At 39.7% G+C, this 26,792-nt stretch overlaps 1 protein-coding gene across 6 annotated transcripts in view; it reads right to left on the reverse strand.

The window, feature by feature from the left end:
• PHACTR2 (phosphatase and actin regulator 2) overlaps positions 1-26,792 on the reverse strand; it is a 294,737-nt gene that overhangs the window by 127,965 nt on the left and 139,980 nt on the right. The gene's annotated exons all lie outside the window — the stretch shown is intronic.

Below are 26,792 nucleotides of genomic sequence, written 5' to 3' on the forward strand. Positions count from 1 at the left end.
TTTGCTAGCTCTGTCCTCTCAGAAGGCCTAGAAGTAATAACTCCCCAGTAGCAAAGAGCACGTCCAGCACGTAGATCTTGGTTTCTAATAGCATTCTCCAAGAGACAGACACCAACTCCTTACAGAAAAGGCTGCTTCTAGAGCTGGGGCATGGAAAACACTGAGATGAGCCCTGCAACATCTTGTACTCCCAGAAAGTGCTCAAAAAGCAAACCGATGGGAGGGGGTAGGTTAAAGGGACACAGGAGTCCACTCAAACGTTTCCAAAGGCCAAAGGTGGAATAATCTCAGCAACAAAGAAAAAATATAGTATTAGATTATAACCCAAAGTATAAAATAAACATCCACAAATCTATACTCATATAGATAAATATTGAATGAATAAATGAATGTTGGAGAAGAGAAAAATCCTTACAGAATTCCATATAATTTATATACATAACCCTCTCTCAAGAAAGTGGAGCTTAACTCCTGACTGCTTAAATGTGGGCTATCCATAGTGACTTCCTTCCAAAGAGTACAGTATGGAAAGAGAGGAGAAAGGAGTGGCTTTATGGTGAAGATGCTGACAAACAGGACCTTAGCCAGGGATCGAGGTTCACATCGTCAGTGATAAGTTGTGCTGACAGTATGTACTCTTGATATGATATAAGGAGAATGGTACTTCAAAACCCACAATGCTATAGTAACTACAAGGAAAACATCAGGCAAAACTAAATTGAGAAACATTTCTAAAATACCTGAGCAGTACATCTCAAAACTTTCAAGGTCTGGCCAGGCATGGTGGCTCATGCCTGTAATCCCAGCACTTTGGGAGGCTGAGGTGGGCAGATCACGCGAGGTCAGGAGTTCGAGACCAGCCTGGGCAACATGGTGAAACTCCACCTCTACTAAAAATACAAAAATTAGCCAGGCTTGGTAGCAGGCACTTGTGAGGCTGAGGCAGGAGAAAAGCCTGAACCCAGCAAGTGGAGGCTGCCGTGAGCCGAGATCGTGCCACTTTACTCCAGCCTGGGCTACAAAGCGAGACTCATCTCAAAAACAAAACAAGTCTGGGTGCGGTGGCTCACGCCTGTAATCCCAGCAATTTGGTAGGCTGAGGCAGGCAGATCACAAGGTCAGGAGACTGAGACCATCCTGGCTAACATGGTGAAACCCCAGCTCTACTAAAGATACAAAAAATTATCCAGGCATGGTGGTGCGTGCATGTAGTCCCAGCTACTGGGGAGGCTGAGGCAGGAGAATCGCTTGAACCCAGGATGCAGAGGTTGCAGTGAGCTGAGATTGCGCCACTGCACTCCAACCTGGGCAACAGAGAGAGACACCATCTAAAAGACAAAAACCAAAACAAAACTGTCAAGGTCATTCAAAACAAGGAAGGTCTGAGAAACTGTCAGACCAGAGGAGCCTAAGGAGACACCATTGCTACATGTAACATGGCATCCTGAATGCATCCTGGAACAAAAAAAGACAACATTAGGGGAAAACTACTGAAATCCTAATAAACTGTGGAGTTTAGTTAACAGGAATAATATCGGTGTTTGTTCCTGGGTTGTAACAAATGTATCATGCTGATATAAGATCTCTCTGTATCATTTTCTCAACTTTTCTGCAAATCTAAAACTATTCTAAAATCAAGTTTGTATTTTAAAATGTGGCTTTCGCTATCATGGAGGTAAATGAGGATCAAGATTTTTTCTTAGGAGTGAGGAAGTTGGCTTGAAGGGGCCTCAGTGCCTACTGTCCTTTACCGACAGTCAAGATTTCAGCTGAAAGGAGTTTTAGAAAGTAAAATGCTTCAGACTTGACCATCTTTCTCTCCAAAATTCTCCCTTTACTAATACTTCCATTCCCAGTATTCTATAAGTAAGAGAACATTTAAATTGCTGTTTCAACATTTTTTAGCACATAATGGATCCAGGTAAGGTAAGTAGTATTCAACATCTTGCAAAATGGTAGACAATGGGGCCATCTCCAGCACGCATCAGGAGGTATTCATCCACAGTCACTGTGTAACCACACAGAGAGAAGAGATTCCAAACATCCCTCCACCACACACACACACACACACACACCCATGATGGACTTTATCATGAAGTGAACAAATCAAGGCTGGCTGACCTTTTAAAGTAATGCCAAGAAAAATTTTCTCATTATCAGTACTATGTTCATCAGAGACATATGACACATATTTATGGGAAAAAATTAAAACAAATTTATAGTCATGTCCCTGAACATGTGAAAGGGTTAAATGTAAAAATTTTTAAAGGAACTATCCAAATATCTAAATAATCTAAAAATTTTAGATTTTTGAACTTTCTATATATAAACGTATTCCCTCACTTAAAAATCTGAAAATAATAGAATTTTAGAATTAGAAAAGATCTTGGCTCAGAAGAAAATTGCTTTTCATCAGCTGATGATTCCTTTAAAAATAATCATCATTAAGGTAATAATCATGGCTAAAGTATTTTAAAAAATTATTTAGCCATCATCTTTTTAAATCCCCAAGAGTAAAAGAACAGAATGTAAGCAAGAAATTAAATTTAAAGAAAAAGAATAGAATGTGAAAACATTACCATATTAGAGTGTATTGAAAGGATTTTAGTAGCCCTGGAGGAAGACTGCTCATAACGCTGCTATTCATACTTGCCTCCCAATTTGTCAATTTCCTTTCCCCCATCACTTGAAAGAAGCTACAAACTTATCTAAAGGGAGTTGGGATAAGATCAGTAGTTCCCACTGTCATTAAAATTAATACTATGGAGATTTTCCAAAAAGATTTTTTTGAGGCATACAGTCAGAACGTAAATGACATTGCACTTACAATCCCATTCAGACCAAAACATCAATCATTTCAAAGCCCCAGAAAGCCTCCTTATGCTTCTTCCAAATCAATAGCAACCCTCTCACCTCTATTCCCCCAGATAACCACTATTTTGACTTCCAGCAGCATTGATTTGTATTACCTGTTCCTTTTTTTTGTTTTGTAATTTTTTGTAGAGACAGGTTGCCCAGGCTGGTCTCAAACTCCTGGATTCAAGCGATCCACCTGCCTGGGCCTCCCAAAGTGCTGGGATTACAGGTGTGAGCCGCTGTGCCTGGCCTGTTTTACCTGTTCTTGAACTTTAACTTAGTGGAATCACACAATATAATCTTTTGTATTTCTTTCACTGAATGTCTGTGAAATTCATCTGTGGAACTTTCTTCCCTTACTTCGTTTCTGGGAAAGCTAATCTACTTCTCTACCATCTTTTGATGTTGCCCCAAAGCCATGATAAACTAGAATTTCACCGAAGCAAGATTAAAGGTAGAGATGTAGTTTATTTTCTGTAAAAAAAAAAAAAAAAAAAAAAAAAAAAAAAAAAAAAAGGTGTATATCTATTCTTACAATGCATATTAGAGCACTCAGTTCTGAGCAATGTAATTTATAAAAGCACTGGGCTACAGTGTTATCCACCATGGGACAACAATCATGTTTAGTACTTTCATATAATGCTATATATTAAAGCCCTATATATAAGGAAACTGGGAGCCAGGAAGGCTATCTGGGTTCCCAAATTGTTAACTAGTGACAGAGATAAGAGTCTAGGTCACCTGATTCCTGATCCAGGCTTATTTCCCACTCTACCAGGCTATCTCCATTGGCATATGATAGCTAAATTCATGGTGAACCAGCAACACTCCTAGTAGCTCTAAAATAGCAGTAAGACTATTTGTAAAAAAACAAAAAAGCAGGCTGGCACCGTGGCTCATGCCTGTAATCCCAGCACTTTGGGAGGATGAGGCGGGTGGATCACGAGGTCAAGAGATCGAGACCATCGAGACCATCCTGGCCAACATGGTGAAACCCCATCTCTACTAAAAATACAAAAAATTAGCTAAGTGTGGTGGTGTGCACCTGTAGTCCCAGCTACTCGGGAGGCTGAGGCAGGAGGATCACTTGAACCTGGGAGGAGGAGGTTGCAGTGAGCCAAGATTATGCCACTGCATTCCTGTCTCAAAAAAAAAAAAAAGCAAAGAAGACATTGCACAATCAGGACAAGCAATAAATCTATGTTATTGTTCTGGGTTTTGACCACCCAAATGGGATGGTGAACTGTAAGCCAAGAAGAGAGCTGGAGTCCTAGTTCTAACTCAGCCACTTAATCAGCCCTGTGACCTTTAACAAGGACCCCAATTTTTCATGGCTGAAATTAGGAGACTAGGTTAAATGATCTCTAGGCTCCTTTCCAACTTTAAAAATTCTGACTTCATATTGCTTTGTGCTGAGTTTATCAGTCTGGTAGGTCACATTAAGACCTATTCTAGTACTTGATATTTTATTAAGCTAAAAAAAGGACCAGTTCTCAGTGCCTTATAAATACTGCCTCTTTCATCATTACTACAACCCTGCGAAGTAATTGCTATTAGTATTCCCATTTTATAGATGACGAAGTTGAGGCTGAGAGAGACCAATCAACTAGCAAGATCCCACAGCTGGTAAGCAGGATTTAAACTCAGGTGGTTTACCTCCCAAGTATTCCCTGTACAAAAATGGGGTGGAGGGTAGTGGGTGGGAGTGGATTTCTATTTTAAGAGAAGGAAAGAGATAAATCCTAATGAGTATGTTTGGACGAACGGAGGCAAGATGGTGCACTTCCGGGTTCTTCTTCACCAACTTTTCCCCGCGCTGGAAAATGCAGCCGGCGCCGGGAAGGTGCAGACCAACCGGGCATGCGCCAGGTGATGTCAATTCGAAGAGACCAAGATTTACCTGGTCGCACCTGCGGAAAGCCCCCCGGACACGCCCGTGCCCCGCCTATTGCCCTCCCACTCCTAGAAAAGCCGCTCTGGGCCAGCGTCCGGCACGGACTTCCCAGCCCCACTCCTGTCGGGATGTCGGGACTGTATCAGGAACACCCGCCCTCCCCACCCCAGAGCCCCACCGGGGGACTCTGTCGGCCTTCTTTGCCGGAGGCCGACAGACCTCTCCCTACCCACCTACTTCCGTGAAGCTAGGTGACCAAAATAAATTTGCAGTTTTGCTCCTACCCTTGCCTACTCGCTGGTTCTTTTGTGCCCTCTCTGGTGGTCTTTAGAAAAAAACAAATCAGAGTAGTAACTCAATTCAACTCCTAACAACTTATTGGGCTAATCCAAGGAGTTAGGGCAGGTACTGTTTTGCTGTCTAAAACAATGCCCAGTGTCATCACAGTTAATTTCACGCTGGTGGCATGCAGAGTGTACTCTATATCTTATATTGACTAAAGTAATTTGATTGTACAGAATCCTTATTTATCATAATATTAATTTTGGAAGTTTGATACTATCAATTTTTAAACTTGTTTTTTTAACAGAGGCAGACATTATTTTTAAACTCCCAGAGGGAAAAGCTACTAAAGACTTCCATCTGCCTACAAGCACTGACAGAGAATTCCAGAGTTTAAACTTGTGGCCAACAGGCCTGTTGAACGAGTATGTTTGTGCAGCTGCATGACATCCTGATTCACTGACATGAACAATATCCCCTAGACTTGCTACAGGATATTTAACAGATTAAATAAAGTCACTCTTATTTGGGGTTTACAGAAATGCTGATTGAGTAGGCAAAGGGCCACTTTGCTAATGAAAAATCAATTTTAATGTAAATAAAAGCATTTGACATTTTGAATGCCACCGTTATGGCTACAAGGAAAGGGTTGTCTCTATGAACAGATAGGATGACTGCTTAGGAATAGCCAGATGTTTGCTACAGAGAGGAAAAACGTGACAGGAATCAACCAACAACCTATCTTGTTCTCCGTAGATGTTAGTCATATACAACAAATCCCAGAGTGTGGAGTGGAGCAGGTCATGGTGTGTAGAGTGTGTGCTGTGTTTGTGAAAAGGAAGAAAAAGCTGATATGCCCCCAACAGACAATCTGCCAAGTGAGAAAATTTCACTTCATCCATGTTAGGATAATGATCACCCTGTTCATGTTGGGAATGTGCATGGGGACAGACCTTTAGGGGAGAAGCTGGCAGACCTTATATATAAATTATAAAATAAAATCTGCTGGAATACCACACTTCTCCTCTTGTCCCCCCTCCCCACTGCCTCCAACCAATGGAGTCTTGTTCTGTCACCCAGGTTGGAGTGCAGTGGCGAGATCTCAGCTCACTGCAACCTCCGGTTTCCAGGTTCAAGTGATTCTCCTGCCTCAGCCTCCCAAGTAGCTGGGATTATAGGTGCATGCCACCACTCCTTGCTAATTTTTGTATTTTTAGTAGAGACAGGGTTTCAGCGTGTTGGTCAGGCCAGTCTCAAACTCCTAAGCTCAAGTGATCCGCCCGCCTCAGCCTCCCAAAGTGTTTGTTTTACAGGCGTGAACCACCGCACCTGGCTGAAATATCACAGTTTTTAAGTAAGGGGCTAAATTTTGTTTCAAACAAAATTATGAAAAAATTCCCACAGAGGATGAATGTAACAGAAATGTTATTAAAATAACACATTAAATCTAGACCAATATCTTTAAGTCAAAAGGCTGGTGGATAAATAAAAGCCCAGAGAATATACATATATATATAATGTGACTAATGTACTCTCTATGTCCAAGAGCCTCCTGGCAGTCATACAAAGTCCCCAAGGCTGGTATCTGTGGAGAGACCGTGGCCACATGTAGCATCCTGGACAACTTTCCCAAGGCAGATGTGAAACCTGCAGGCATATACTGTGGAAAACAGTATGGTGGGAGATAGATCCCATGGAGAAGAATTTATGTCAATTAGTCATACGGAGTCCCCAAGGCTCCCAGATTTATGTCCTTATAGCTCAGTTGAGATGACTGCAGCAACCCAGCCATCTGAACTTGGAGAGAAGGAGCGAAAAGGGACTGGAAATGATGGATGATCTAAGGGACATTGAGGAGAAAGAAGAGAGGAGTCTGAGGAACTGCCTGGAGAAGTCGAAGAACTCCATGGCCTGAACCTCTACAAGGGTATGGCGGGATGTCAAGAAGAGAGAAAATTTGGAGGAGAGACCTTTAGCTTGTGTTCAGGCACCATGAACTTCAGGTGTTGGCAGAACATTCAAGGGAAGATGTCCAACGGACAGTCAGAAATGCATTACTGGCACTCAAGCAAGAAGCTGGAGTTGAAGTTATTTGGTGGAGTCTTCCAAACAAAAGCAGCTGTTGAGGACCAGGGGTAAACTCCTAGAGAATGATGACATTTAGGAGCAGGAGTGTTTTGCACAATAAAGAACCTCAAAATTCTTTAGCATTGAGAATGAACAAGTAAAGAAAAAGGTTTTGTTTGCTGTGTGTTTTAAATTCATAAAGTGTGAAGGACACTCGAGCAGGTTCATGGGCTGAGGAAAAGGAGCCCTGGGTGTTGGGGTGTTGAAGACGCAAGAAAGAAGAAGTGCTGCAGAGTTGCACCAGCCAGGATGTCAGACCAGCCACATGGGGACTGCATGGGGACTGAATTCCTTCAGGTCATAGCAAGATTTGGGGTGGAGTGGGAGAGTCTGAACTTCATCCAGTGAATATGAGGAAATGACCAGGAAGTCAGGAGATGACAGCACCAAAGAAACGTGAAGGAAAACTCAGCAGATGGCACCTACTTCAAATGAGGGCATGCACAAGACCAGACACAAAAAGAGCAAGAAATAGCACTGGGGAGTTGATGCAATGTCAACGCTCCCTGTGATAGGAGAGGTAAACGACAACAGAGCCTCCGTTAAAGAGAATTACCAGGGCAACAGTGTTGCCAAGGAGACCCAGGGTTCAGACAATCCAAGGGAGAGGAGAAAGGTGACATCTGCAAAAAATAATGAGGCCGTAGCAAAGTGTGCTCACTGTGGAATGGAGACATTCATTCACAATTTACTGAGCAGCTATTATAGAGGAAGGGCTACAACGGTAAGCAAAAACAGATCAGATCTCTGCCCTTAGGAGGCTTGCAGGCTATGAGAGAGGCTGTCATTAGTCAAACAAACATTTACCCAAATGTAGACCTGCACTGTGTAGTGAGTAGGAAATGTGGGGGACCCCAGGGCTCACACAGTGGCACTGTAGCATTAGTTTCCATGGCAGACATAGCACAAAATGGCCTCCAAATTATGAGTTAAAATTCAGGGTAGAATTGTTTGAGGGCTACAGAGGTTTAGTCTAGTTTCATAGCATTGCCTAAAAGGTAGAAATATCCTATTCGAATTGAACAGGAAACCATTTAAAAGCCACTGAAAAGCAAAGGATTAACATTCCTTGGTTTGTATACCTAATTCTCTTGAGAGAAACAATTCCACTAATTGCTTTTTAAAAAAACAATTTTATAAAAATGATGCCTTTAGTGTTGATTTTATATTGTTTCTAACATAGTTATTGAGGATGCCCCACTTGCGAGATGTTCTATTTTGGTTTCTTTCTTTAAAATGACAGGTGTGTTAAACAAGCATTCCAGAGAATGAGTTGCACCAGCAGGATTTGGATAAAACACATACAGAAAGCCTCTGAATCTAATTAGGGCACCATCAAAAACCAGCTTATTCCAAAATCTTTTTCTAATATAATTTTTATTTAGATTTTCAACACTGGTCTGAAGAAATATTGAATATGTTCTAGAATGATGGGAAAAAGCCCATAACAGAACCTCAGAAGTAGTCAATTGTAATTCACCAATGTTTTCAGAAACTGTAAAAATGATTTTTAATTGTTGTTGTTATTAAATGAGTAGTTTAAAAAAAAGACTACCTGTCTGAGAAGCAAGGAAAGATAATAATTCTCACCACTAGATTAGCAGTCCCATGAGGACAGGGAGCAAGTTGATTTTATTCCTGGTGGTGTCCCTATACTGTACTTAGGCCACAAAAAGGTCCCTAAAAATATTTACAAAAAGAGTAAGTCATGGGAAAATGTGGGGCAATAATTTACAAGGCCTAGGCTATGATTTATTTTAGCAGGTCTTTAGATTTTTCACAGAGGAAACTGTTTCCAACAGTGCCTTCCTGTAGAATTCCAAATATTTTGAAAGATAATATAACAAACACTAATGTTTGAAACTGGGAAAATATCAGAGCCAGCAGGAAGGATGATTAACACTCATAAGAATGGTACAGACATTGCTGAAACAGTTTTCAGGTAAGCAAACACTTAATTGCTCTTTACAAGGTAATTGAAAGACAATTCATCAAAGACAAATAATTGAAAAACAGCTGGAATAATTTATATGTGAAATTGTCTTTTAAGAAGTTTCTATTTTCACCCAGCGATGAGTGGTGAAAATTAATTTCTTCAAGAGCACGCTCTTTGTTAACATTTCCTTCTTTCTCATCTCAGATTTTTCTTCAAACTTAACCTTTTTTCTCCTAATTGGGGAAGTCAGAAAGGCAATTTTGTTCCATGGCAAAGAAAAGAGAAAATAAATTATCTAACAAAATTGGCACTACATCCAAACTGCTTTTGTTTTTTCCATTCTCTTTAGGCATCACACACAAGAACCTGAATCTCTTAGAAAACAGTGGAACAATATAGAAAACTATAATACCATTTTAATCTGAAATTAAATTATTTGATAATATAGCATTATGACAGATGTTTAGTTATGTGGCAATATTTTAGGCTTTCAATTAACTAAATATATCGGAGCTACAAGGTAGAACTACCTTGCATAATAGCCCATTGTTGTCATGGCAAACATCTGACTCTACAATGTAACATGTTCAATGACGAGGAATCATTCTTTAAGACTAGCAGCCAGCAACAAGTTTTTATTCCAATTTAAACAGAACACACCACTTCTCCTATCTCACCTTTCCACTGTGAAGCAAATATCTCCGGTTAGACCAGTACCCTAAGGGAAGCAAAAGCAAATGGAAAGACGGCTGACACTTAGGTATTTCCACACTAAAGCTTCCAGAGAAGAAAATAGTTTGTTTTGTTTAATTCTTTAGCTATTTGTCACGCTGATACAACTTCGCGTATGCATAAAAAATAGGAAACAGCCATTTTAAATATAAACACGTACCTGTGAGTACTGCAAAGGAAAAACATGGGCTTTCGGTGCCAGAAAGATTTGAATGTAATAATCTGTTCCTCCCCATTCTAGTTGGTAACCTTAGGTCTGTAATTCAACCTTTCAGAGTCCCTCATCTGTAGAATGGGGTAATACAATTCACGATTTGGGTTGTGGCTAGTGTTAATAGAGATAATACATGTAACCAAGTGGAAAAAGGCTGATAAGAGGTTTTGTGGGGAGTAAAAATAGAGAGTGGGTTATTTATGATTTGGAGCAATTGGGGCAGCAAAATTTCTTGGAAAAATATTTTCCTGGTCTTCTAGAGGTCTCCAGGAAAGCAAAAATGCCCCCTGAAATAAGTTCCTGTATACTCACCCAAAACAGATACCTGCATTCTCCGTTGGTCTCAAGACAATTGCTGGGAGCTGCTAAAACCAACTAAGACTCGAGGGAAATCCCCACTACTCTATAGCAGAAATGCCCTGGATTAAGGAAAGAAACTAAGCAAGAAGGTTGACATCATATACAAGAATGAGAGAGGAGCTAAGACTTGGCTCTATTTCCTACCAGCTGGGAAATTGCTGAATTTTTTTTTATTTTTATGCTTGCACCTGCAAAAAATAAATTTTAAAAACCAAACCAACAAACATAAAACTATTTTATTGAAAAGCCCAGTTGCTTACTTGATTAATACAACACTTAGTAAATCAAGGTGAAAGTAATTAGGCATTATTTAGTCAGATACAAGTTGTTGTTCCTTTTGGTTTTTAAAAACCCTGCACCATATAAGATGTGTTGCTAAGGCTGCTAAACACAGGAAGTTGCATTTTACTGTTGTTTCCAAATATGCCTAATGTCACAATCTAAAGAGAAAAGAAAGATCCGTTTCATGATTCCATTAACTTCAGATATTTTAAGTAAAGACCACCTATAAATTCAACGTAGATGACAAAGTCCCGGAGGATTCTCGATGATGAGACTCATGTTATCCACTGGACTAGCTAAGAAATCATTATCAAAGGGCCCTTTGTTTATTCTGCCCTTCCCTTTTCAAGATCTAGCAGGAACCTTACACTCATTCTCTTTGCCTCTAGAACTGCAGTACCCAGCAATGAAAATAAACTTGGACTGCCACTGCAAAACCACAAGCAACTATTAATTAAATCCTTATCAGTTATTTCCACTGTCTACAATAAGACGCCATTTTTATGCCTTAGGGTATTGAATGTTGAATCTGAAACAGGGTCTTGGATCCAAGTGAACTGTTCTCAACTTGGAAGACCACCAATATTCTATGACTTTTAACCTCCTCCAATTGAGTACTCAGCATATTCTAATCTGCAAGATGCCTTAAAAGTCTACAATGACAGAGTCACAACTAAAGGGTGTAGAGGTTTGGCTAAGAACTTCTGCACGCCCTGACGCCCATGCCCAATCCATCATAATCTGGATTCGGGTAACGGCCTAAGAGAAGTGAGTCTTATTTGCAGTCTTTGTAGAATGCTTGTATCTCGCCATCTCAAGGCAATTCCTGGTCCAAGAGATGCCTATAAAATTAAATAATTTCTGAGGTTTAGGGAGAGTTTTTAATCATTTTACAAAAGGACCTAGGGTCACTAGATTCTGATGCACCCAATTCTTATTAGAGTGCTTAACCAGCTTGAGGGACCTTTTTCAATAAAATAAGGAATTTGGAACCTACAGGAGGTGGGTGTGCTTTGGAAGCATTATCTTCATGTCTTGTGACAAGATAAGCAGTCCACCAAAACTGACTGCACCAGTTAAGAGTTTCCTGTGAGATTTACAAATTGATAGGAAGACATCATTGGAAGCCTGCTAGGTGGTTTACAATGCATATGGGCTAGAATACAAATGCAGTTAGTCGTAATGAATCATCTTCAAATTACCAACCTGTCTCAATGGGGCTGCTGCATTTTCTGGCAAGAACATTCTTGTTCTGGCTTTACTTTGACAGGTGTTTAAACACCATCTTTCTTTAACATGCTTATTCATTTTCTTTCTTATTTTAGCAGCTCTTTGCAAAGAGACATGTCACCCTGTGGATTTCAAACACATCTAAGACAATGAAAGCATACAGAGCCAGCAAAACCAAACAGAGAAAAGGAAGACAATATACGTAGTGACATTTGAGAACAAAACATTTTTCCAAATACAGTGCTTCACATTCAGGACCCTCAAAGAAGATTATAAAACCAGTCAGGTGGCCACATTAGTTACTGACCACACTGGGATTAGGATCTTGATAAGTAGTTTTGGGTTTTTTTTCCTGAACATTAATCAATTTGGTGCTCCAATCACAAGTTACTGGTATTGATTCCTTACACAACGGCAGAAACATAATGTCACATATTCCATTTCTTTCGTTATTTATTTCCTTTTCTTCTTTCCTCTCCGTTCCCTCCCTTCCTTCCTTTTTTCCTTCTTCCTCCTTCTTCTTCCTCCTTCCTTTCCTACCTCTCTTCCTCTTTTCCTCCCTCCTCGCTCCCTGTCCCCTAGCTTCCTTGCTTCCTTCTTTCCTTCCTTCCTTCCTTCCTTCCTTCCTTCCTTCCTTCCTTCCTTATTTCCTTCCTTCCTTCCCTCCTTCTCTCCCTTCCTTCTTTCCCTTCTTCCTTCTTTTTCTTTAAGACAGGGTCTCACTCTGTCTGTCGCCCAGGCTGGAGTGCAGTGGCATGATCACGGATCACCACAGGCTTGATCTCCTGGGTTCAGGTGATCCTCCCATCTTGGTCTCTTGGGTAGCTGGGACTAGAGGTGCACACCACCACACCCACATAATTTTTTCTATTCTTCGTATAGATGGGTTTCACCACATTGCCCAGGCTAGTCACAAACACATATTCCATTTTCTAAGTTTACCCCATATACTCAACAGCCTATGCTTTACTTCCTAAGAGTACTGCCTAGTCACAATGGTTAATTTACATTGCTGAAAATCACCTTCAACGCCTCCTCTTACTCAAGTCGTATCCACTGAACATGGCACTGTTGAGGTGAGTGGGGAAGAGGCCTTAATCAGTTAAGAAATGAAACTGAAAAATCAGACAAAACACAATGGATGCAGTGTGCTTATGGGACATTGCTAATAAATCCTGGTTTGTATACTGGTTTTAGGGACATGGCTTGAAATCCTTAAATGGCCTATTCAAAAAATATAGAAAAAAGGGGCTGGGCACGGTGGCTCATGTCTGTAATCCCAGCACTTTGGGAGGCCGAGGCAGGTGGATCACCTGAGGTCAGGAGTTCGAGACCAGCCTGGTCAACATGGTGAAACCCTGTCTCTACTAAAAATACAAAAATTAGCCGGGTGGAGTGGTGCATACCTGTAGTCTCCGCTACCTGGGAGGCTGAGGCAGAAGAATTGCTTGAATCTGGGAGGCGGAGGTTGCAGTGAGCCAAGACTGCACCACTGCACTCCAGCCTGGGTGACAGAGCACAACTCCGTCTCAAAAAAAAAAAAAAAACAAAAACAAAACAAACAAAAACAAAAAAAGGACATTGCTATGGGCTGAATTGTGTCCCTCAAAACTCATATGTTAAAATCTTAACTCCCAGTACCTCAACATGGGACCATATTTGAATACAGGACCTTTAATAAAGTAAAATTAAGGTAAAATGAGGTCATGTGGATGGGCTCTACTCCTGTGGGGTTATTATAAGAGGAGAACATTTGAGCACAGACGTGTGTGTGTGCACAGAAGATGGACTGTATGAGGACACAGAGGGAAGGCAACCATCTACAAGTTAAAGAGAGAGGCTCTGAGCAGAAACTAACCCTGCTGACACCTTGATCTTAGACCTCAGCCTCCAGAATAGTGAGGAAATACATTTCTGTTGTTGCAGCCACCCAGTCTGTGGTACGGTGTTATGACAGCCTTAGCAGACTAATACTGTACAGACATTTACCATTATCTGCAAAGTTATTTATTAACATGTCAAAGGTAAAGTGCAAATGTCACACAGCTTTCAACCTCACCTCCACCTCAGCCCACTTGAAAGAAGGAAAAATAAAAGTTCTTTGAAGGATTTTGCTATGATTACTTTATAATGGCTTCCTAAATTAAAACATTCTTGTTTGGAAAATGAGGTATACGTATGTTCTGACATTCTGTGGTTGGATGACTGAAGGGGATTCAGTTTTTTAAAAGTGTACAGTTCTAAATTCTTCTAAAAATCTCATGTTTGATTTTATTCTTTTCATGTTTTCTTTAAAAAATTGGCAGTCAAGTACTTTCCAAGCGACAGAACATTAGTTGTGCACAGATGTATACAATTCCGCTTTAGAGGCCTTTAGGAAAATGAAGCACAGCGCAGTCAGGCCAACAGGAACCCACGGCATGAGCTCAGTTAACTTGTTCTGGTTTATTCCAAGTTTCCATTCTCACCCGGCTCTTTCATAAACAGGTTGGCAGGTCAACACAAGTTAACTTTACAGATGCAGAAGAAATTTTGAAAAACACAAAATACCTTTATAATAGATGACATTGATCAGCGCAATCCTGAATCATCCTGTTAGACTGCCCTTCTCAGTCCTGTGAGCCACCCAGCTGTTGTCAGAAACATTTTTATACAAGAAGGAAGGTCAGAGGGAATGTTCAGCACACCCTGAAACACCTTAGGCAACAAACAGTGGCCTTCCACAGGGAGGCTGAAAAATTCTTTAGAAAAAGCTTTTAAGAGACCCCAATTAACAATGAATGGAATTTACTTCACACTGGGCAATGGGCTGCAAATAGGCACAAAATTGAAAGGAAAGGATGCCTAAAGTACAAACAGAGGCGAAAATAAACAGTCAAACATTATCCAGAAAGGAACGCATGAACAGAAGTCTTAAATAAATGATTGCTTCCTTTTGGAATTTTCAGAATTAGCCGCCTACAGTTCTAAAAAGGAAAAGGGCTCAGCCTCCTTTTCAGAAATGTATTTTACTAAAATCTTTCTTATAATTCTTCCTACTCATTGTTAAACAGCTATTTTCATCTAGAGACCTGTTCTTTGACTTTGGTTTTGGGTTAAGTAATTAGCATGCAGCACCCTCAGATGAAGTTTACAGGGGTCTTCTTGAAAAGGCAACAAGTTGAAATTCTGTGGCCTTTTCCTAAACAGTAATTGGCATTCTGCTGATAACTTCCTTGCCTTCGAATGTAACTATATATTTACTTCAAACCTAGTTATTGTGGGAAATGCATTATTTTGCTGCTTATAATATTAACAAAATGAACATAAAAGCAAACAGGTTTCTGGCAATAATATTCCATAAGAATCTCAACATTCTACTTGACAATAGGAATATTTGCTCATAAACAGTTAATATGAATGACCCAATTCATCCCAGCATTTGTGTACAGAACATCAGAGTCTCTGAACTGGATATTTTGTAACTTTTGCCTCAAGTAAAGAGAAAGACACACATAAATATTCAAATGAGGACTTTTTTAATTTAAATACCGAAGGTCCATGACTTACCATGGTTTGACTTACTATTTTTTTTTTTTTTACTTTATGATGGGCTTATCAAGATGTAATCCCATCACAAGCTGAGGAGCATCTGTACAGTACGACTAACCTATAATTTGTTTTCCAGAAGATGTTTCTCACCTTAGGAATCCTCTGGAATGTTTGTTGAAAACACAGACTCTGAGACCCCTCTCCAAAAGACTTTGATTTTGCTGACCTATAATGTGGGACCCAGCAATCAGTATTTTGCACACTAAGTGAGTCTCACAATTGGGCACTTTTGTGAAATATCAATGGTAGTTTGTAATACCCCCAGGATCCAATCAGAACCAGCATCCCATAAAGATGTTGCATCCCTAAAATAAAAACACAGAAAAATACAGGAATACCACAATTATTCAATGTAGATCTTAAATGTGAGTCTTCTTTAAAAATTCCAGCACGTTATTATCACAGTAAGCACATTTTTAAATTAGTCTATGTACCATAAAACTTTTAAACTTCCATAAAATATTTTTTAGACCATTGCAACAAGCCAGGTCAAAGTTGAGATCTTGTGCGACCATAACCCAAGAAAGTCTTTTGAAATGAGTTAAAAGCTATTTGCTAAAGAGAAAAACCAAGTCTTCTAGATAAAAGGAAAATGTTCATCCTGATGAATTGGGAGGGATGGTGGTGTTTGTGCATATTGTAGCAAGTTTGCTTTGCTACCTTATGTCCCAGCCAAGCTATCAACAAAGCATGAAGCCAGAATAAAGACACGTTCTAATACAAATACTCAAAACCACACACCCCATGAGCTTTTCTCAAGAAGCACTCTGTGTGCTCTGCCAAAATAAGGAAATAGACACAGAAAGAAAAAAAAAAGGCGTGGGATCCAGCAATCTGGAGATTCAATGCAAGAGGAAAGCGGAAGGAATCCCCCTGGCATGATGAAGAGCGATCCCAAGACAACAGCCGGACAGTGGGCTCCGAGAAAATCCAGTCCACATGGGAAGAGGGCAAAGGCTATGTATGAAGCTCTTCAAGATGAACCTGAAAGAATAACTAGAGTGTTTGAACATATTGACAAGTGATTTATTAAATACATAACAAGAGAAAGTATGGAGATGAGTATGTAGGACACTTAGCAATCTAACAAAAACACAGTAGGAAAAACAAAAGGTATGCGGGAGAGAAAAAGAAATCGTGGTTTACCACAAGCCTTAGCTATCATTGGCATTTCTGCTGTTACATAGACGACTGATATAATCAAAAACACAATATAAGAATGTTGGGGCTGGGTGCAGTGGCTCACAAGGGTAATCCCAGCACTTTGGAAGCTTGAGGTGGGTGTATCACCTGAGGTCAGAAGTTCAAGACCAGACTGCAAGACCAGCCTGGCGAAACCCTGTTGCTACTAAAAATACAAAAATTAGCTGGGTGTGGTGGCGGGTGCCTGTAATCCCAGCTACTCAGGAGGCTGAGGCAGGAGAATCACTTGAACCCAGGAACCAGAGGTTGCAGTGAGCTGAAATCAGGCCACTGCACTCCAGCCTGGGCAACAGAGCGAGACTCCGTCTCAAAAAAAAAAAAAAAAAGACTGCTGAGAACATGAGAAAATGGGAGAATAGGAAATAATAGGAAATGTATGATTTTGAAATGGGGAGAGGCAGGGGTTGGGGCAGGGTAAAAAAGAGAATTATGTCTTCGGTTTCCATACTGTGAGCTCAGTAGATAATGTGTCATGCTGAACAATCAATCAATAGGTAGCAAAGAGCATGCTATTTAGAGACTGAAGAATTAAAGATTAAAGAATCAGTTTAAACAACTCCACATTTCTTAGATGCCCCTGAACTTTCTACTCAGTTCCTACTACTCTACTAATATATGACCTGGTCAAACAGAGCTATTCATTTATTTGACAAATAGTGTTGTTGTCAGGCATATATCTAGGAATAAGAAGAAGCATTGGTGAACAAGACAGATGTCTTTTAGATCATGGAGCTTTTGTTTTAGCAAAGAGAGACAATGAATAAAACAAACAAGATCATCTGAGTGCTAAGCGCAATGAAGGCACAGAGAGCTGTGGGTGGTGCCCTGGGGGGGAGTTATTCTGGAGAGGGGTAGGCAGGGAAGGTCTCTATGAAGCACAAGGATGCAGCCGAAACAAGGAGTCAGCTGTGTGAAGAGCCAAGGAAAGAGTGTCTCAAATAGGGAGCAGCAACAGCCAAGGTCCATGGGTAGGACTGAGCCAGGCTTGTTTGAGGACTGAAAAAGGCAGTGAGACTGCAGCAGTAGAGAGGGGACCAGGGCAAAGTGATGGAAGATGAGGTCAGAGAGGTGGGTAGGGATCACATGGGCTCATGTAGAGCCTCGAGGGCCATACTATGCAATCTGGATTTCATTCCACGTGCAGTGGGAGGACACGAAGGTTTTGAGTGAGTGAATGACATGATTTATGCTTTAAGAAATTACTTTAGCTATTCTGTGGAAAATGAATTGCAGAAGGGTGGGAATAGAAGCAGAAGAGCAGCTGGAATCTACTGCAGTTGTCCATGTAATGGATGGCCCCAGAGCTTGGGTAGTGGCAGCAGGGACAGACAGAAGAGCATGGACTTGAGATACATTTGTGAAGAAAAAATGACAAGACCTGCTGATGGATCCATGTGGAGGGGGAACAAAAAAACCTAAGAATAACTCCTAGATCTTGGGCTAGAATAAGTGAGTGGTTGGGGTATCATTTGGTGAAATGTAGAAAGTCAAGGGAAGAACTGGCTTGGAGGACAAAAATCAAACCTTCTGTATAGATCTATGTTACCTCTGGGATGCCCAGCAAGTTAAGCAGACCAGTCAAATAGAGAGTTGCACATTTGAGCCTGGAGTGCAGAGAGAGGTCAGAGTTGCAGACACCAACTGGGTAACTCTGGGAGTTGAGAGTTGGGTGAGACCCTATTCCCATTTCTCTACCCACCTCTCACCCCAGATCAGGCATCCACTTCACCTTGCTGGATTATTCCAGCCTACTTCTTGGTCCCACTTTCAGTCTCTCCCCATGAAACCTATACTGCATGCGGCAGGCCGACTCATCTCCTGGGCAAAGCAATAATCATTTCTCTGGTTTGATGGAAAAAAAAAAAAAAGCTTCAGCGGTTCCCATTGCCTGTGGCTTTCAGTATTGCCTTCCACCCCTTTCCTTCTCAGAGCCTGAATTCTTGTCCCCATTCTGTGTTTTGCCTCCTGATCTAGTCCTACAATTCTCTAGGTATCCCTTCCCTTCCACTCTCATTTCTGCACATTTTCACTAAGCATCTTCTAGACTGGACGCTTTGTGGGCAGGGTCTGTGTAGGATTTATCTTTGAAACTTCCCACCTTACTTAGCATAACACCTTACATATAATAACTTTAATTTAGGAACTGCTTGCTGCATGAAGGTGCCACTCTTCTCCTTCTTAATATCCCCTCATAAAACAGGCTGATTTGTAGGACTATACCTGCCAAGCACATACCAGCACAGCTTTCCAGGATATTCTTAAGCAAAATAGCACTTCAGTCCTTCCTTGGCAGCCAAATTTCCTTAGTGTTAAGGGCTGCAGTGTTTTACTTGCCAGAAGGTTGATGTGAATAAAAACATTCAGCCCCTTGAAATGAAAATAAATGGAGGGATGGTTTATAAACATAAATGATAATGGTTAGAGCAACCTTTTAGCAAGTAATGTGACTTGCCCATTCCTTTCTGTATTTCTGTAGTGTTGGTTTTTGTTCCCCTGCTTTTGTGGGGAGGAAACAAGAAGTGTTTATTTTCTTAAGACTATTTCTATCCTTAATACCACCTTTGCACCAGTCGAGTCTTCACTAAATATTAATATTTTCTCCCAAGAATACAGACTAGCAGTTAACCTGCTACAGTAAAGTCCCCAAAGAAAAGAAAAAACGTTGGAATTTTTCCTCTATTCAAATTAAATAGGCTTAATTGTAAGACCAATTCTTACAATTCTTATTTCCTTCCCCACTGCATTAAGAAGGCAAGAGGTGATGTGTGACTTGCTCATTAGCCATTATGTTTTCAGACTGCTAAAAATAAAATAAATTTATTATTATTTTCTATTTCAGACTGCTAAAAATAAAATTAAAATATTTGGGATATTACTCACTGACCAAATCTGATGAGCTATGGACCAAAGAGAAGTAGGTGATGTTGAAATTTTGCTCACATTCTTTCTCTCAAAGTAAGTGACATTCACATTATTATTAAACAGACTAAAAAAACAATTAAACCTAAAAAGAAGGTGGCTATATTGGGACCAATGTTTTTGTTTCCATCACTGACAAAGGAAAAAAAAAGTAGCTGAAAACCAGCCACTGAGCTTAAAGCTCAGAATCCACGCAGCTGGAGAAAAGCTAGTACAGTTGCAGGTCAGCTCACGACTTTAATTATGGTCGAGGGCCAGGTGGACAGTGGATATGGAAACTTTGGGTTTGATCATTTCCAAAGCAGGGAAAAGCCATGACTGTCACACCAACTCTTCAAGAACGAAGTTCCTGGGCGGGCACAGTGGCTCACGCCTGTAATCCCAACACTTTGGGAGGCCAAGGCGGGCAGATCACGAGGTCAGGAGTTTGAGACGAGCCTGGCCAACATGATAAAATCTCGTCCTATTAAAATACAAAAATTAGCTGGACATGGTGACTCATGCCTGTAACTCCAGCTACCCAGGAGGCTGAGGCAGGAGAATCACTTGAAACCAGAAGGTGGAGGTTGCAGTGAGCTGAGATCACGCCACTGAACTCCAGCCCCAGGCGAAAGAGTGAGACTCCGTCTCAAAAACAAAAAAAAGTTCCTCTCCTCTATGTGTATGTGTATGTACAAATAAATTTCTTTTTTACATATTTTTTAAATGGAACCATATGACTTCACAACCTGCCTTTTCACTTGTTGATGCTATTTATCATTAAAATTGCCTTTAAAAATATTTTTACATCATTTTAAAATGGCTTATTCTATCACATGTCTGTATTTCAATAAATTCAACAAGTCTCTTGATGTTTGACTATTAATTCCAATTTTTGGCTTTTGTAAAAATTGTTTTTATGAGCAATTAATTATTTCTTTTACAATGTACTTCTATAAGAGGAAATACTGGGTCTAAGAGTAGTCTAAGTGCATTTTTTTTTTTTTTTGAGACAGAATCTCACTCTGTCATCCAGGCTGTAGTGCAATGGTGCAATCTCGGCTCACTGCAACCTCCTCCTCCCAAGTTCAAGCAATTCTCCTGTCTCGGCCTCTCAAGTAGCTGACATGACAGGTGCCCGTGACCACGCCTCGCTAATTTTTACATTTTTAATAGAGACAAGGTTTCACCATTTTGGCCAGACTAGTCTCAAGCTCCTGACCCCAGGTAACCCACCTGCCTCGGCTTCCCAAAGTACTGGGATTACAGGCGTGAGCCACTGCGCCCGGCCTAAGTGCACATTTTATTACTTTTAAAATATATTGCCAAACTGCTTTCCTGATAAGTTGTAACAATGTAAATTACCACAAAACAAATGTCTTTTGGGAATTACTCATTTTAATCTTTGCTATACTCATAGGTGATCAGTTGCATCCCTTTTTTTTTTTTTTCCATTTAATTGCTTAAATTTTATTTCATATATATACCAAGTGATCACTTATGTTCTTCTTTGGTCAAGTGACATGGGCAAGTTACTTAGCTCTTGTACTTTGGTTTTCCTCATTTATAAAATGGGGATATTAATATCAGTTACCTCGGATGAACGTCATAAGTATTAAAAAGTTAATTCAAGTAAAGCACTTAGAGTAGTTCCTGGTCCATAGTGACTTCACAATTGTAACCATTAGATATTTTAGAAAATGCCTGTTCATGCCGGGAGCGGTGGCTCAAGCCTGTAATCCCAGCACTTTGGGAGGCCGAGACGGGCGGATCACGAGGTCAGGAGATGGAGACCATCCTGGCTAACACGGTGAAACCCCGTCTCTACTAAAAAATACAAAAAACCAGCCGGGCGACGTGGCGGGCGCCTGTAGTCCCAGCTACTCGGGAGGCTGAGGCAGGAGAATGGCGTAAACTCAGGAGGCGGGGCTTGCAGTGAGCTGAGATCCGGCCACTGCACTGCAGCCTGGGCGGCAGAGCGAGACTCCGTCTCAAAAAAAAAAAAAAAGAAAATGCCTGTTCATGTTATTTACTTGTTTTCCTATGTGGTTGTTTATCTTTTTGTTATTGACTTTTAAGAGATCTTACTACATTAATGATATTAACTATTATTTTTTATACATAATTAAATATTTCTTTCAACTTTATTATTTTCCTTTTCAACTTTCTGATGTTAATTTTTTTGGTCATATAAAAGTTTAAAAGTTTTATATTATTAAATCTATTCATCTTAAGCCAGAATAAATTACAGAGATCAAATATTTAAAACACAAGAAAAATAGCAGAGGAAAGCAGAGGAAATAGCCCTAGCTTGTAAGAAAGAAAACGACTAATCAATTTGACTTAAAAATTTAAAGTTTTCTTTAAAAAAATACTGTAAACAAATCTAAGGTATGAGAAAAATTTTTTAAATGTTAAAATATATAATAGACATAAGGCTAATCTCCTGAAAATACAAATCTGTAAGAAACCATAAAAGTAAGGAAAGTCTAAAAATAGTCAATTCAAAGAAAAATAAATATAAATGTCCTGCATCACTCATAACTAAAATAAGATGTCATTTTTTAAATATAGATTTATAAAGAGTCTAAAAAATTATTTATGCACAGCATTATGGTCATGTACAGTTGTGTAGAGTGTTGACTGCAGAAGGACACCTAGATAAGAGAATGAGTGGGAACTAAATTCCTGCTAATGTTCCACTTGTTAAGTCTGTGCTGTGGAGCTGCCTCACCAGAGGAAGTGACTTCTAATTCTCACAAGGCTATGGGCTAAGAGTGACCCTGGTATGCAGTGGTGGTGACAGAGTACAGAAACACAAAGTCTCATATAATAAGCAGATACACTGAGAGAGCCTCTTTGAGAGTAATGTAGCAAAGTCTATCAAAATAAAACACACAAATCTTTTAACCTAGCAACTCTACTGCTAATATGTCATTAGGACATGTAGCTTGCAGCTGTCCATGTATGGATGGTCCCAGAGCTTGGATAGTGGCATTAAGGACAGATGGAAGAGCATGGACTTGAGATATATTTGGGAAGAAAAAAGGGCAAGACCTGCTGATGGATCCATGTGGAGGGCGGAAGGAAAACCTAAGAATAACTCCTAGATCTTGGGCTAGAATAAGTGAGTGGTTGGGGTATCATTTGGTGAAATGTAGAAAGTCAGGGGAAGAACTGGCTTGGAGGACAAAATCAAATCTTCCATTAGATCTATGTTACCTCTGGGATGCCCAGCAAGTTTTCAAACAGAACTGTCAAATAGGGAGTTGCATATTTGAGCCTGGAGTGCAGAGAGAGGTCATAGATACGGAGGTTCATTTCAATATTGTTCACAATAGCATACACATATGCAGATAACCCAGGAACAATATTAAAATACAATAGGATTATTTTAAAGGAAGTTTTGATATATCCACATACTATAATAGTGTTCATTTATAGGATTAAAGAGATCAAGATGGAAATATTTTCAAGCTATATTACACAAAAAATTTGAAGTATTGGGCAGTAAGTATAGTATGTCTTGTTTGACTGCTGACAAAGATATCTATGAATGAAAACTATGTAGAATGAAAAAAATTGTTCATGCTGGGTTATAGATGGAAAGTGGGACTGGAGGATTCTGGGAGGGGGTAAACTCATTTTTATCCCAAACCATCTTGTAATGTTTGCCTTCCTACCATGTGCATATTACACCGTAAAGAAAACAAACTCTATCAGTTTTTGACTTTAGGACTTCTTCCTGTGCCTGGTTTACAAGGAAATGGATAAATATTCTGGACAAGACAAATACAGGGCCCTGAATAAAACTTGGAAGCCCAGAGACACAGATAAATACAGGTTCTATCACAACCTATGTATGATCCTGCACACTTTATTTACTTGTTCTCTTGTCTCTTAAAAATGGGGACAGTGGCATTATCTGCCCTTTCAACCCAAGGGTTGAGGAGAAGCAGCCAAGTGTTGGTCTGTGGTACTGTGAAAATGGGGTGGGGTTGGAAAAAACTAGAAGAAATAGTTACTAGATTCAGACACGTCCCTTCAGACAATACAGTTAGAGTACTGTAATTCTTGGACTAAAAAACGAATATAAATAATACATACCTCTCATTCATATGGTCATTGGCTTAAAGCAGTCAAACTATTTGTTGACTCATTCATATATTCATCAAAAACTTATTGTATCCAATCTACCATGCTCTATACTTGACAATGAAATACCAGAAGTCTCAGTCCTCCTAAGCATGATGCCAGAGGGTACTGAAACCATCCTATTTGGGGGCATATCGTTTTAGCTTGTACTTAGAAATAATGGATCCAATTCTCAGTAAAATACTTGTAAACCTAACCCAGCAACATACAAAATGGATATACACATTGCCCAAGTGAGATTTATCCCAGGAATGCAAAGTTGGTTTAACAACCAAAAATCAATTAATGTAATGTGATAAATGAATAGGATGAAGAACAAAAACCATACGATCACCTCAATAGAGGCAGGAAAAACCTTTGACAAAATTGAACAATCTTTATGATAAAAACACTGACAAACTAGGAATAGAAGGGAACTTTTTGACAAAGGGAACCTATGAAGAAACCATAGCTAATAGCACAGTTAATGGTTAAAAAAAAAAACAAGACTTTTCTTTGTTAGATCAGGAGCAAGACAAAAATGCTCACAACTGCTGCTTCTACTTAACATTAGACTAAAGGTTCTAGCCAGAACTATTAAATAAGAAAAAAAAAAAGGCATTCAACTCTAAAAGGAGGAATTAAAATGTTGTTTCTTTGCACACGTAAATATATCTTGTATATAGTATGATCTTGTATATAGAAAATTATAAGGAATCCACTGAAAAACTAGTAGGACTAAAAAATGAGTTCAGGCCAGGCACGGTGGCTCATGCCTATAATCCCTGCAATTTTGGAAGACCCAGGTGAGTAGATCTCTTGAGCTCTAGAGTTTGAGATCAGCCTGGGCAACACAGCAAAACCCCATCTCTAACAACAATACAAAAATTAGCCAGGCATGGTGGTGGGCACCAGTGGTCCCAGCTACTCAAGAGGCTGATGTTGGAGGATCACTTGAGCCCAGAAGGTTGAGGCTCCAGTGAATGAATCATGATCGCACCACTGCACTACACTGAAAACTACAAGCCAGGCGCGGTGGCTCAAGCCCGTAATCCCAGCACTTTGGGAAGCCGAGACGGGCGGATCACGAGGTCAGGAGATCGAGACCATCTTGGCTAACATGGTGAAACCCCGTCTCTACTAAAAAAAAAATACAAAAAACTAGCCGGGCGAGGTGGCGGGTGCCTGTAGTCCCAGCTACTCGGAAGGCTGAGGCAGGAGAATGGCGTGAACCTGGGAGGCGGAGCTTGCAGTGAACTGAGATCAGGCCACTGCACTCCAGCCCGGGCGACAGAGAGAGACTCCGTCTCCAAAAAAAAAAAAAAAAGAAAACTACAGAACATGGTGAAAAGAGAGAAGATATAAAGAAATGGAAAGACATCTATGTTCATGGATTAGAAGACTTCTTATTGTTAGACAGCAATACTACCCAAATTGATCTACAGGTTCAATACAATTGCTATCAAAATCCTAACTGGCTTTTTTGCAGAAATCGACAGGTTGATTGCAAAACTCATATGAAAATGCAAGGGAACCAGAATAACCAGTAGAAACTTTTAAATGAACAAAGTTGAAAAACTCATAGTTCTAGGTTTCAAAATTTGCTACAAAGCTACAGTAATCTAGACATTGTGGTAATTGGCATTAACACATTGAGAGTCCAGAAGTAAACCCTTACGTATACAGTCAATCAATTTTTGACAACAGTGGAACACCATTCAATGGGGAAAGAACTGTCTTTTCAACAAATGGTGCTGGAACAACTGGATATTCATATGTAAAAGAACGAAGTTGAAACTCTACATCACACCACACATAAAAATTAACTCAAAATGTATTACTGACCTAAATGTAAGAGCCAAAATTATAAAACTCTCGGAAGAAAACATAGGTGTAAATCTTCTTGCCTTGGTTAGGCAGTAGTTCTCAGATGTGATACCAAGAACACAAATTACAAAAGAAAAAGATTGATAAACTGCTCATCATCAAAACTTTAAAAATCTGAGCAGCAAATCACACTATCAAGATGAAAGGACAACCCAGAGAATGGCAGAAAATATTTGCAAATCATATATCTGACAAGGGATTTGGATCTAGTACATAAAGAACTAAAACTCCAACAGAAGTCAAATTATCCGACTAAAATTAGGCAGAGGACCTGAAGACATTTTTTCCAAAGAAGATATACAAATGGCCAGTAAGCATATGAAAGGATGCTCAAAGTCATTAGTAATTAAAGGAAATCAAAACCATGGGATATAACTTCACACCTACTAAGATGGCTATAATCAAAAAGACAGTAACAAATGTTGGTAAGGATATGGAGAAATTGGAACTTTCATACACTGCTGGCAGGAATGTAAAATGGTCTAGCTTCTTTGGAAACTGCTTGGCAACACCATAAAAGGTTAAACATAGAACTACCTACCATATAATCTAGCAATTTCACTACTAAATATATACCTGAGAAATGAAAACATATCTTCACAACAGCTTGTACATTAAGTTCAGAGCAGCATTATTCATAAATAGCCCAGAGCAGAAATAACCCAAATGTCCATCAACTTATAAATGGATAAATAAAATGTGGCATATTCATACAGTAGAATATTATTTGGCAATAAAAAGAAATGAACAACTGATACATGCTACAACATGGATGACCCTTGAAAACATTATGCTAACTGAAAGAAGCCAGTCACAAAATGACACATTATGATTCCATTGATATGAAATGTTCTCACTAAGCAAATCTATAGAGACAGAAGAGTTGATTAGTGTTTAATTAAAGTAGAGCCTGCTGGTTGAATAGGGTGGGAATAGAGACTGAGGGTCACATAACATTGTGAACAAACTGAAAAACAATGAACTGTACACTTTCCATGGGTGAATTTTATAGTATGTGAATTATACATCAATACAGCTTTTTTTTAAAATAATGGATCTAACTGCATAGTTTCAGAAAAAATTATTAATGGTCTTCCTAGATCCCAGAGAATTAGGTGCAACCTAAACTGAAAGGCTCTAGGGAGCCTAAAGTCAAAATGGGGAGA

The sequence above is a fragment of the Rhinopithecus roxellana genome, chromosome 4 (genome assembly GCF_007565055.1).
Source record: "Rhinopithecus roxellana isolate Shanxi Qingling chromosome 4, ASM756505v1, whole genome shotgun sequence".
Taxonomy (NCBI): domain Eukaryota; kingdom Metazoa; phylum Chordata; class Mammalia; order Primates; family Cercopithecidae; genus Rhinopithecus; species Rhinopithecus roxellana.